The following is an 11568-nucleotide window of genomic DNA, read 5'->3' on the forward strand; positions in this document are numbered from 1 at the left end:
CCGCGGCGCTCTTATAGCAGCCGCCCGGCCGCCCTGCGCGCCCGCTAGTGACTCACGGCGCCGCGCCGGGCCCCGGTTGGCTCGCCAGCACCGCCCGCCCCCGCTGCCTCCTCCGCGGCACCTGCTGCCGCCGCGGCGCGCCCGCACACCGCTCGGCGCGGCTCGGCGGGGCACGGGCGGCGCGGTGAGTGGCGCTGCGGCGGCGCGGAGCGGTGAGGTGCTGCGGGCAGAGCTCCCCGCGCCCCCCCGCCCGGCCCTCCTTCCGCAGGGCGGGGACGGGCACGGTGCGACCCTGCTGCCAGACCCTGCACCGGGGCGGCGGAGCGCGGCAGTCCCGGCGGGAGAGGGTCTGGAGGCGCGGCGGTAGCGGCGGCTTTGTTTCCCCTGCGTCTCCCCAGCGCCTCTGCCGCCGGCCGCGGGGAGGGGGGATGCGGCTCCCCCGGTCCGGGCGTGCCGAAACCCGCGCTGCGCCCTGGCTGCCTCCAAAGAAGCTTTTCTTCCACGCGGCGCCCGCCGCCCCATGCGCACATGCTCGCGTGTCGGTGCGGTTTCCCCTCCCTCTGTAGCGGAACTTGATTTAATACGAATCAGGCGCGTCTGTAGAGGAAGAAAAGCAGTACTTCTGCTTAATCCGATCGAAGGATCGTAGTTAATCAGTAATTTTACAAAACGATATGTCAAAATTGTGTAATTACAAGCTTAACCTTTTATTTAAGGAGGAGAATTGGTAGTTTTAGGCCACGTTTGTAGCGTTTTATACATTCAATTACGTCTCGGTGAAATATACATAGAAAAGAAGGGCTGGTAAAATGCAAAGTTGCGTTTGTACGCGGCACACTTAGAATTTCAAATTAAGCTTTCTAAAATACCCTGTTTTTTTTTGAAAAGTATTTTTAAAGACCTCCTAGTTGACGGTCGTACTGTGCTTTTAATACTGTTGTGCAGATACAAACCTCAGCAAGCAGCTCCATCCAAAAATGATGAAAAAGCTGATTGCTGTTTCTTCCCTTGGAAATGAAGTCTTGATTTATTAGCCTAATACTTTGAGTCTTTTCCAGTAACATGAATGATTCCTCCAGTGAAGCAAGTATCTTTGATTCCCCATGTTTCCTCAATTGTCATATCATGTTTCTTTGTATGTTATTTGCAGAGTGAAGCTCTTTTTGATTCACATCTGGTTGTATCGTGACTACACTAAAGACAAACCGTACTACTGCATGAATAACTTTGGAGTGGATTATCTCTTTTGCAGTTCATGTAATGAATGACTGCACATGCCATCCAAGCGGGCAAATAGGTGGTGTAACAGATTTTTAAAGGTTTTAAAAAGTCAAGATTTGATTTTGTTTAAAAATCCAAGATTTTATTTTGTGTAACTGAAATACATCTGGGGATTATATTTCTCGTATGTGTGTAAATATGAAGAGAAGAGTTCCTAGTGTTTGCCTTCCTACAGCTCTTCCGCTTCATGGCCTCAGGGGCAAAGACTGCTTTCCCAGCCTGCCTGGTATGTGACATTAGATGCTACAGCCTTCTTCTTGCAAACATAAGCTGCTTCAAGCAAGAAAAATCTTTTGTGTACACGGGGGTTGACTGGGGTCCTCAAGAAGGTGGCTTAGTGTAAGTAGTATGTTGAAAATATAATTCCCCTTGCAGATCTACAGCACAACATACTGCCTTCAGTGCTCACTGCTGCATGGCCTGCTGTGCTTTGAGCTGAACAGCATTTTCATAAAGGTCCTGCTGTCATTACAGAAATATTTTATAAGCCATATCCTGATATGCAATACACAAGAAGACTCTAGTCATGGAGAAATACAAAGCTGGACATACCTTGGTGTATCCTGGTAGCTGATGGCCTTCCTTGTTTGTCTGTAGAAGATACGTGTTTACTGGAGGGAGAAAAATTATTCTTTGTGCCCTGCATTATGGCTGCTCCATGATCATCTGCACCTGGCTTTGTGATGGGGGTCTGACTTTCTATCGGGGATTTACCTAGTTCTTCACACACCTCAGGGTTTGGACTCCAAAGCAGAACTTGGTATATAGTAATTTTTATGATTTAGCTATATTAAAGTGCTTGAGTAAGTTAGTGTTTGAATCTTAGGATCCACAGGTTTTGGTGACATCTCCGTAAAGGGATCTCAGACAGAAAAGTCTTCTCCATCCTTAACACCATCCTTACAGGAATTCTGTTCAGGAAAGGGGCAGGAATCAGGATGCTGTGAGATAGTCTGCCAGATGGGTCCCATCCGCATTGAGGTTTCATGCCTTTGCAGCAGCAGCAATAGTCTTTCAAAGGCTTGCTCAATGTGGGAGTGAGAAGGTATCTTGGGGGGTCTGCAATGCATATAATGAATACAGAGTCATTTGTTCATGCAAGGATACAAGCCAGAATATATACCTACAGGAGAATAGAATAGAATTGGGGGTTTCTGTCTGGTAAAAATACACACGTAGGAGAATAACAGCCCTACTGTGCTAGTGATAATGTAGGAGCAAAGCACCCAGGATGGTCTAAGGTTTAGGAAGGGTGCTGAATTTTGTAAGGAATGTGAGCTGTAATTGTAACTACTTTGTTCATTTTTTTGGGAAAAATGCATTAACATTTGTTTGTTTCCATCAGTGACCTGCAGTTTTTGTTTTTTTGCAATACACGTTTGAGTTAAACTTCTTCAGCTCTGGGGAAGTCAGGAAACTGCAGACAGCGGGTGGATAAGAAAGTGCACGACCTCAGTACAGAAAGGGAGTGTGTAGGGAAACTTGGCATTGCCAAGTTAAGTTACTCAGTTAAGCAAGTTCCCATAGTCAAGTGGTATATGGTATTGAATATTATGCATAATTTTTTTATTACTGCTAATTGTTTTTAGCGAAGTCTCCAAGTCTCCACCCTGTTTTCTGGCTGTAGCTGGTGAATGTTCTTGAATATGAGATGTTCCCTTGAAAAAGCTGTAAAGTACTGCCAAGAAGCCAAGCGAACCACTTAGGCATTGCCTTCGCCTTAAAATATGACGAAACAAGAAAATGCATCATATTACCTTTCCTTTTAAGAATTGTGGCAGATATGGGCTCCCTGAGACTTTACAACATTAATTCACTGGTTAACACATTTGGACTTACAAAAAATGGATAAGTGGTCCCATCCTCTGTGGTTTGGATCCCTTGGGATAATTAATTTACTCTGTTGGTTATAGAGTGTAAAGTCAGCTTACAAGAAAAAATAAAGAGCAAAAAGGACCTTCTGGAGTACACGTAACATGAATTCAGTGTGTTTTTTCTTTCTCTTATTGCCTTTAAGACCATATAGCCTCCATTTCTAAATGAATTCTGAAACACTGGGATTACTAATTCAGCCTCAGGTCTTAAATCAGTGGGACTTTTGCCTTTGGCTCCGTTGGTGAAGGACATGAAATGAGGATGTGTCTACAATATTCAGCCTAATCTAATAAAGAAAAGGAAAGCATTATGGGTAGAAAAAGCAGCAACTGTGTATGATGGGATAACACCCTGCCTTGGGATCAGTTGCAGAAATATTTTCACCATTGTGTGCTGGCATTAAAGACGTTGACTGCTTTTGAGATTGAATGCTTGAACTTACAGTAAATGAAGGAGGTGTGTTCATGGCTGTGTTTTGGACGTGCAGAGCCAGGATCTCTATTACTGACTTCAGAGAAGTTGTACAGAGGATGAGAGAGAGAGAATGCATCCTTTGGGAATAATTTAAAATAGGTATGTGCATGAATCCTGATTCATGTGATTGTGTGTCTGTATCTGAGGGATAAATTGGCCTATTTTTTCTTTTTTAAAGGCTTCTCTGCAAACTGTGTGAAGGTTTATACCCTGGTTAAAAAGTCCTGCTTATGTCCATAAGCCAGACTTATGTTCTCTGTTGTATCTGCAGCTTTACACAAAAAGAAGGGGAACAAAGCAACACATGCACAACTTTCCAGTAAAAACGCACCATTCCTGTGTTCTTCAAGATATCTAGGAGTGAAACAGGACTCACAGAAAAGTCCCATTTACCCACCATTTTTATCTGAGCTGTAAAAATAAGGCAGAACTTAAGTTTCACTAGTGATTTTAATCGACTTTTAAAATATTTTTTTTCAGCCCTTAGTGGTACAAGAAATGTATAGTTCATCTCTGAAGGAGCCTAGAAAATACAAATTTCTTTAGGTTGTATTCTTCACAATGGCAAAAAAAAAAAAAAAATATATATATATATATATATATATATATATACTATTCCCAATATCAACACCAATTGGAATTTGCTGCTCATTTCTGTAAGGACAGGATTTCATTCCTTTTTGCTACAAACTGGTCAAAGTTTTCTTTGTATAGTCACTTATGGACGGGGGTCCCCCGTTTGTGAGCACGTCTGATGAAATGCCTGGAAATGAGAGAATTGTAAGTCATGCTTTGGAACCAAAACTTCCATTATCCTTTTTGTTTGCTTGTTTGTTTGTTTGTTTGTTTCAGTAATATGAGATAAAACTTTAATTGTGAAAGAAGAGCTTCAATTTCTGTCAGATGTGGCATAGAATGTGGCTTCAGAATATATCCTTACCAATTTCGCAGCTGTGCACTTTTTATACTTATCTTTAGAAATGAGAAACTCTTTAGAATATCGTGACCTGATGTGACACCAATTCTGTATGCTTAGTGATAAACCAAATAAAACTTGATCTTACTGATTCTGCAAGATTTATTATACATAAGCTGGAGTATATTCTGATCAGATTTTCCAGTGAGAAAACCTGCTAGGATGAAGATATATTAAAATTCCACTGGAAGTGCATGTTTGTAAAGTTTTCCAGTGGAAAATGAGGAATTTGAAGTTTGTCTTTCTTCAATGTTTTTTTTAATATGTTCAGCTTTGTGGAAGTACACATGCATTCACAAGGTAAATCTGACATTTGTGTTCCAAAAACTCTATAGTGGAGAAGGATATTAATATTTTATTAATAGCATTAATGAATATTAATGTTTTCTTTTTTACTAAGGATAAAAAAATTATATGGTGTATATTAAAAATAAGAATTGTATTAATTAAGTGGGTTAAAACTTCTGATTGTGGTGGTGTTCCTGTAGAGCATAGGAAATAGAAGGTGGAGCAAGACATTCATGGCAAACTTGGAGTAGGCCATGATGCTCTTGCATTATTTTGGGTGCATTTAGGTTTGGAGGATAATGTGGAAACAGAATACAGTGTATTATCCTGAATATAGAAATCCTGGAATATGTTCTTGGTTCACACAAAAGGTAACGGGTAGTGCAGAACACATGTGTGTACCTCTGTGTAAGAATAAGCAGCAGAGGACCATGCTGGAGAAATTCTCACTGTTCTGTGCAGATAGACTTGCTGATCAAAAAAAGAACAAACTAAGGACATGGTGAGAGAACTGCCCTGGACTCATCAGTTGTTTGGAATTAACAGTTTTCCAGGGCTTAACAGTTTTCCATGTCCCGTAAATCTTGCAAAAATGATTTGTTGCTACTCTCTGCATTGCCTACTCACATTTTAAATGCAGATATAATTTTTCATCACTAAGGGTGTTGTAAACTCTTGCCATTTTCATTCATTAGCCCTTCCTCTTCCCCATATGTTTAAGTTTCACAGTCTTTTTTTGGATATTCTTGTGAGGGAAGTGGTGTAATATTTGACAGGCAAGTGGTCAAGCTTGTCTCTGCTGCAGGTGGTGTTTGGCAAGAAGTGGTAGACAGATTTATTAATTAAAAGAAATGCAATATAACAGCACTCCCTTACATTTTAACTTACATTGAATTGATCAGTTCTGATGCCTTTGCATCTATCTACAAGATACTATTGTTCTGCTTATTGAAATATTCTTAGATTTTGCTTACAAGGAAATTGCTTCTTTTGAAATTAAATGGTGTCATGAAATACAGTTTCTGAATCTATTTCAGCAGTATAATGTGTATAATAAAATGTGTCTGCCTATAGCAGTACATAGACTCCAACTTCAGTTCTGCAGGTTGAAAATCAGCTTTCTTAGGCCTTGGCCACCTTATGGCATATCCAGATAGGATAGATATAAGTGTATTCTCTCCTTTAAAGGTCAATTGTTTCCTTGTTACTACTGATTTCAAAGGGAAAATGGGGGTTTCTTGATTAGTTTTTTGCTTACAATGAGACTTTAAACCTTATGAAGAGTACCCCTGATGTCTTGTTTCTATGTTACTCAGTTTCCTTTTAATTTACTCTCAGAATTTCTTTATTCTGTTAGTTTTGTTCCTGTTGTTTCTGAGACTGAGACTTGTGTTCAGTGACTGCACCTGACATTCTTCCCTGCCCCCACTTGCTCTCTCTTTTCCAAGCTAAACTAGCCAAACTCTTTTAAGCTCTTCACTGTTGAGACACCATTCGTCTAACCATCGTGATTGGGATCATCAGGCCCTCTCTCAGCTTGACTCCACCTTTCTGGGGCTTGACTGAACAGAAAGGTAGGTATTGCTCCAGGGCTTTGAAGAGCTGCACTGGAGGATTTTTCAAGTCTTCTATGCTGACATTGAGCTGACACTGATAATTTTCCTTGCTGGAAGTATCTTGGTTGATATCCTGTGCTCTTCCTCTGGCTGCATCAGATGGTGCCGTGGTCTCTGGTGTACATATCCAACTACCCTAAGTATTTATCTTGAGGAGCAAGTGTACCTTTATAATCATAGGGGAGAAATGGGCATTTCTGCATGGCCATTCAGAGATGTTGATACAATTTCTAATATTTAGTTTATGTGTTGGTTGTCTGTTAAAGTGTGCTGTCCAACTTCATGTCCTTAATTTTGTTAACCTCCTTTCTAATTTCTAGATTATTGGTGATATGGAAGATTGGTCATAATGCTATTTGATAGGTCCCATGGTTGGTCACCTCTTAGTAGACTCCTTTATCTTAAAATTTTCTTTTCACCATTACTCCTCATGTACTCTTCAAGCTATGTATGTTACCCCATCTGGCAACTCTTGTACAAATTGCCACCATTTGCTGCTTAACTAATAGTTTCCCATGTTCATCTCATTTAGATTCTTTACTGAGTGACATGTGGACTTGATCTAGCTAATTAGTTGAAAAAGTCACATGGCTTGTTGAAAGAAAGAGTGAAGTTAGCTGGGTACAGTCAAATTCTGGTAAACTACAACTGCTTTCTCCTGTTTTCCAAACACCCATGAAGTTTATGAAGTTTTCTATTCTGCATTTGTTCTAAAACTTTGTATATTATTGAAGTTGAGACCGTAGGTGCCTGGCTGAGCAGTTGGAGAAACTTTTCCCATTGACTTCCTTAAATATAAACTATGCTCATTTTGTTCTTCCAAAGCACGTCTTAGGATAGAGACTGTCTTTGTCACTGCAAGACCTTTGGAGTTTCAACTCTGCTCCACTTATACTGTTTCCTTTTTTTCCTTTAACCATCCTACACTTGACAGCATTGTCATTGTTCTGTTGAAAAGTGAATCAAATATTAATTTAGTTACAGATCTATCTTTGATCTTAATATCATGTTCAATATGTGTACAATGGCCTTTCTTTTTTAAGTTTATTAGTACATTTAATGATCATTTGAAGGAATTGCAAATTCTTGAACTGTCTAGTTCTCTCAGGTTTTTAAAATTTTTTCTTTTACAATAAATGGCTTAATTAATTTGATTTAAAGTAAGTTGGCTGGTGATCATTCATATGATATTTTACCAGCTCTGATGTGGAAAACTTAATAGAGCAAAACTCTTCAACTACAATAGTCTTGGTTTATTGGCTACCTGGTGAAGGCAGGCCCATCATTCATGTGCTGAAGTAGCCAGAACTGACAGCAATCAGCAGGATGTTTTTCTGCGTATGGAAAGTTCAAGTAAAAATACGAGGTCCTGACAGATCTTTCTGCCATGTAACCCTGTGCCTGCCATCCTGTCTGGTAGCCTGTATAAGACTCCAGCTGTATCCCCTTAGAATCTGTCTGTTCCAAACTGGTTTGGCTCTTTTTTCCTGAAGTCTGTCACATCATTAGTATGCAAAACTACTACACTGTCATAACCATTATTTCATTTCACCCAAATTCTTTAAAATACTGGTAAATATCTTTTCAAAGATGTGTTTTTGTCATGGTTGCAGTTTTAGCATGTCTCTCTTATTCCTTGGAGATCCATTTCATCATGATCTCTGCAGTTAGGTTCAGTGTCAATACAGCATAGCATCTCCAGTTACAAGAATATAAATCTTACTTGCATATTATAGGTGATTCTTTGTGCTTTTCAACTGCAGTTACCTTTTCTGGTTTTTCCTGGTATTGCTGTGAAGGTACTGAACAGCAGCCAGGATATCTAGATTCAGTTTATGACTTGGCTTTGTAGAAATGGTTTTCAAATGTTCTCATGCAGATCAGTTTTTTGATGTCTCTTTGCCAAGTAAAATGAAGGAAAAAAGTCCCCCTGTGTCAGAAGGCATTTCCAGGGAGTATATTTATCAAGGCTTGGTCAAGGCTCAAGTAATTCCGTAGTAAATGCAGCAGAAATAGTGACTGGATGGTTCAGTCCTCAGAACAGCAGTTAATATATTGCCAGATTTATATTTTTTTCAAAAATGAAAGCTTAGAAAAATTTCAAAATACAGCAACCATTTTGTAGAATAAATGCTATCCATGCCTTTCCCAATAGTTATTATTATTATTTGAGCTCTTGGCTTATTTTCAGGTAAATACACTATTCAAATTTTAAATTTATATTGATATGTGTAAAAGAGAATAACTGTCACCTAGAGAAAAGGTTTTGTTAATAATTTCTGTTATGAGATCCTGCTTTCACTGTGATGTTCTCATTACTGTTTATTAATTTAGCAAAAATTGCTTGCTCTGTATTTCTTACCATATAGTTGAAGGAAACTGCCGTGTTTTGGGCATTCATTCTCAGAGCTTTGCTTCTACACTCCAAGTTTGGGATATGTGATTTGACATTTGAAAATGAGGTTGCCTGTGTTTTTTGAGTCTCATTGTTGCATAAAACACACTACCGTTTCTCAATAATATTAAAATAATGAGTCTCTGGTTCACAGAGCTGTGATTTTCCTACACTTATAATGGTGAATTCACCCAAGACCCCGTATCATAACAATTATTAAAAACAGAGATGATACAAATTCAGTAATGGATGATGACAGAAAAGCAAGACTGCAGAAAAAGACACTGAAAGAGCTGTGTTAAATGGAGGACTCAGGAGATTTCCAGTTACAGACTATAAATAATTGCAGTGATAATAGTGTAAATGAAAGAAGGGAATTACCTGCATTCTCAGAAGAAAGAAAGACAAGGTGCAATGGCCTGAAGCTGAAACAGGAAAATCTTAAGTCATAAGAGAATGTTTCTTACAATGAGAATAATTGTGCAGTGAACTAGAGGGCAGTGCAGTGGCACTGCAGATGGGTTACAGAGGCCATGAGCATTCCTGCAAAGTGGAGCTGGACAGATTAGGTGACGTAGATGAGCTTCTCCAACTGCTAGTTATTTCAAGAGCTTACAAAAATCAATGTGTTTCTCTACATCTTCTTCATAAATCCTTCTACAGCTCCCAGTCAGGTTGGGCCAGTGGGCTGTCAGACTGAAATGCCTCTTTGCAGCTGGGATCACGAACCCCAGTGGCTTCAGTGAGATGAGGGTCTACCTTGTCTCATTTTCAATTGAAATTAAATGTGTCTTCTGCTCTGGTTTTCCCAGCAGGCCTCATCTTTCTCTCACTGTTGCTTACTCAGGAAGTAAGTTCTCATTGTCATGTTTATTGTCATGTTCAAGTGCACTGCAATGCTTATCTATTGTGTGAGCATCAGCCAAAGCATGCAAGAAAGGCCCAGTGTGACCCTAACCTGTTTCTTCTTCCTATGTATCTTACTCCATTTGTTGCTGTGCTAGTGACACCATCCATTTGAGACTAATTCCAGCAGGTGAATACAGCAGTGTGGCTTATCTAGGCTTTACTTGGGTTATTTGGAGAAAAAAAAAAAAAGAGAGAGTCAAGGTCTACTTGCATTTGGCTTGGATATAGCAGAAGCCCTTGTGGTGTTAACACATTCCAGAGAAAAACACAAAAAAAATCTTGGGAAAGTTCCTGATCCCTGAAAGTTCCTCTCCTGTTACGAATTAGAAATTCTAAGTCCTCATTAGTGCAAATTGCCAAGAAAAACCACCCCTGTTTTATCTTTGGTGGTTTTGTTAGATAGTCATTCCTGTGATGAGAAAAAGCAGGAAATGCCATGCACTCCAGGCTGTCCACTGCTTTCAACAACTTTTCCAACTTTTTTCCAACAATTTTTTTCAACAACTTTTACTTAATACTATGCCCTTGTTCATAGCTGTTACACTGCTCTGAGCAAGTAACAAGCAGTGAGACTTCCTGCTTTTAACCTGAAAGTTAGCTCAGAAATTGTGTTAGGCTCCAAGTAAGCAGCCCCAGCAAGAAACTACAGCCTGGGAACATGATTGTTTAACTGCAAAACGGGAATGTGACCAGGCTTAGTGCTGCACGCTTCTTTTCAGCTGGAGCTGGAAGGCCCATCAGCAGGGTTAAGATCAGAGCAAGATTCAGCCCTTTGTCAGCAGGCTTTGAGTGGCTGCAGGATCTACTCTCTTTCATATTTATTTTGCAGGGAAAGCGTTCTTTGGTACCTCCTGACAGGCTGTGCTCCATAGGTATCAATAATTTAAGTTTTGCGACAGTTCTGTGAAGGAACTCGTGCGTGTGAGCCTGAGGGACAGCCACAGGTCTGGTTCAGCAGGAAGGCAATTGCCATGTTAAGCTGCCCTGGTTGTTTATCCAATTCTTGCTGCCTCACTGCGCCATGGAGTCTTTAGCCCTGTTTTATTTGCTTTCACTTCTCAGTGCAGTTACTGCCTCAGAAGTGGGTTCTGGACTGGTGATCCCCAGGAGCAGTGAGTCTGAGGGAGAAAGCTTTGGGTTTGAAAAAGCATAAGCGCCTAAATCTTCCCAGACAGCCTCAGGCTTGCCAAGCAGGGGCATCTCTATATTTCAGGGCCCACCCTTCCTGGGTAGTGAAGTGCAAAATTTCTCCTGTGCCAAATGGATGACATTTTCTAAGTGAGATCCTATCTCAACTTTTTTAAGGAAATATTGATATGAGTATTTTTTATGTTGTTTTAGATGTGCTTTCCCCCATTAGTTCCATTTGAATCCAGATTCTTCAATAAGGTCAACACATACATGGTTTGTATTCTATATCTGGACCTTAATTAGAAGCATCTTGCTACTCACTCTGAAAGTTAAGGACTTTTTATGTAGTCAAACTGCAGGCCTCTGGTTCAGTCAATGTGTCTGGTTTTCTGCTTTCCACCCCTATGTAACTCTAGGCCAAAAGAATTCTCAGAGCAGCATCTTGCCAAAGGCACACCTGGCAGCTGCCTGGGTATAGCTAGCTGCTTTGTTTCTGATTTTACTATGGCTATAAATGAAGCAACAAATTTTCTTCCCAAGCTTCAATTTTGGCTAAGGATGCTGTATTATTTAGCTTTGCATTAGCAGCTGGGGAAGTGCTTATATGGTTGCTTAACTACTTA

The sequence above is a fragment of the Serinus canaria genome, chromosome Z (assembly GCF_022539315.1).
Source record: "Serinus canaria isolate serCan28SL12 chromosome Z, serCan2020, whole genome shotgun sequence".
Taxonomy (NCBI): Eukaryota; Metazoa; Chordata; class Aves; order Passeriformes; family Fringillidae; genus Serinus; species Serinus canaria.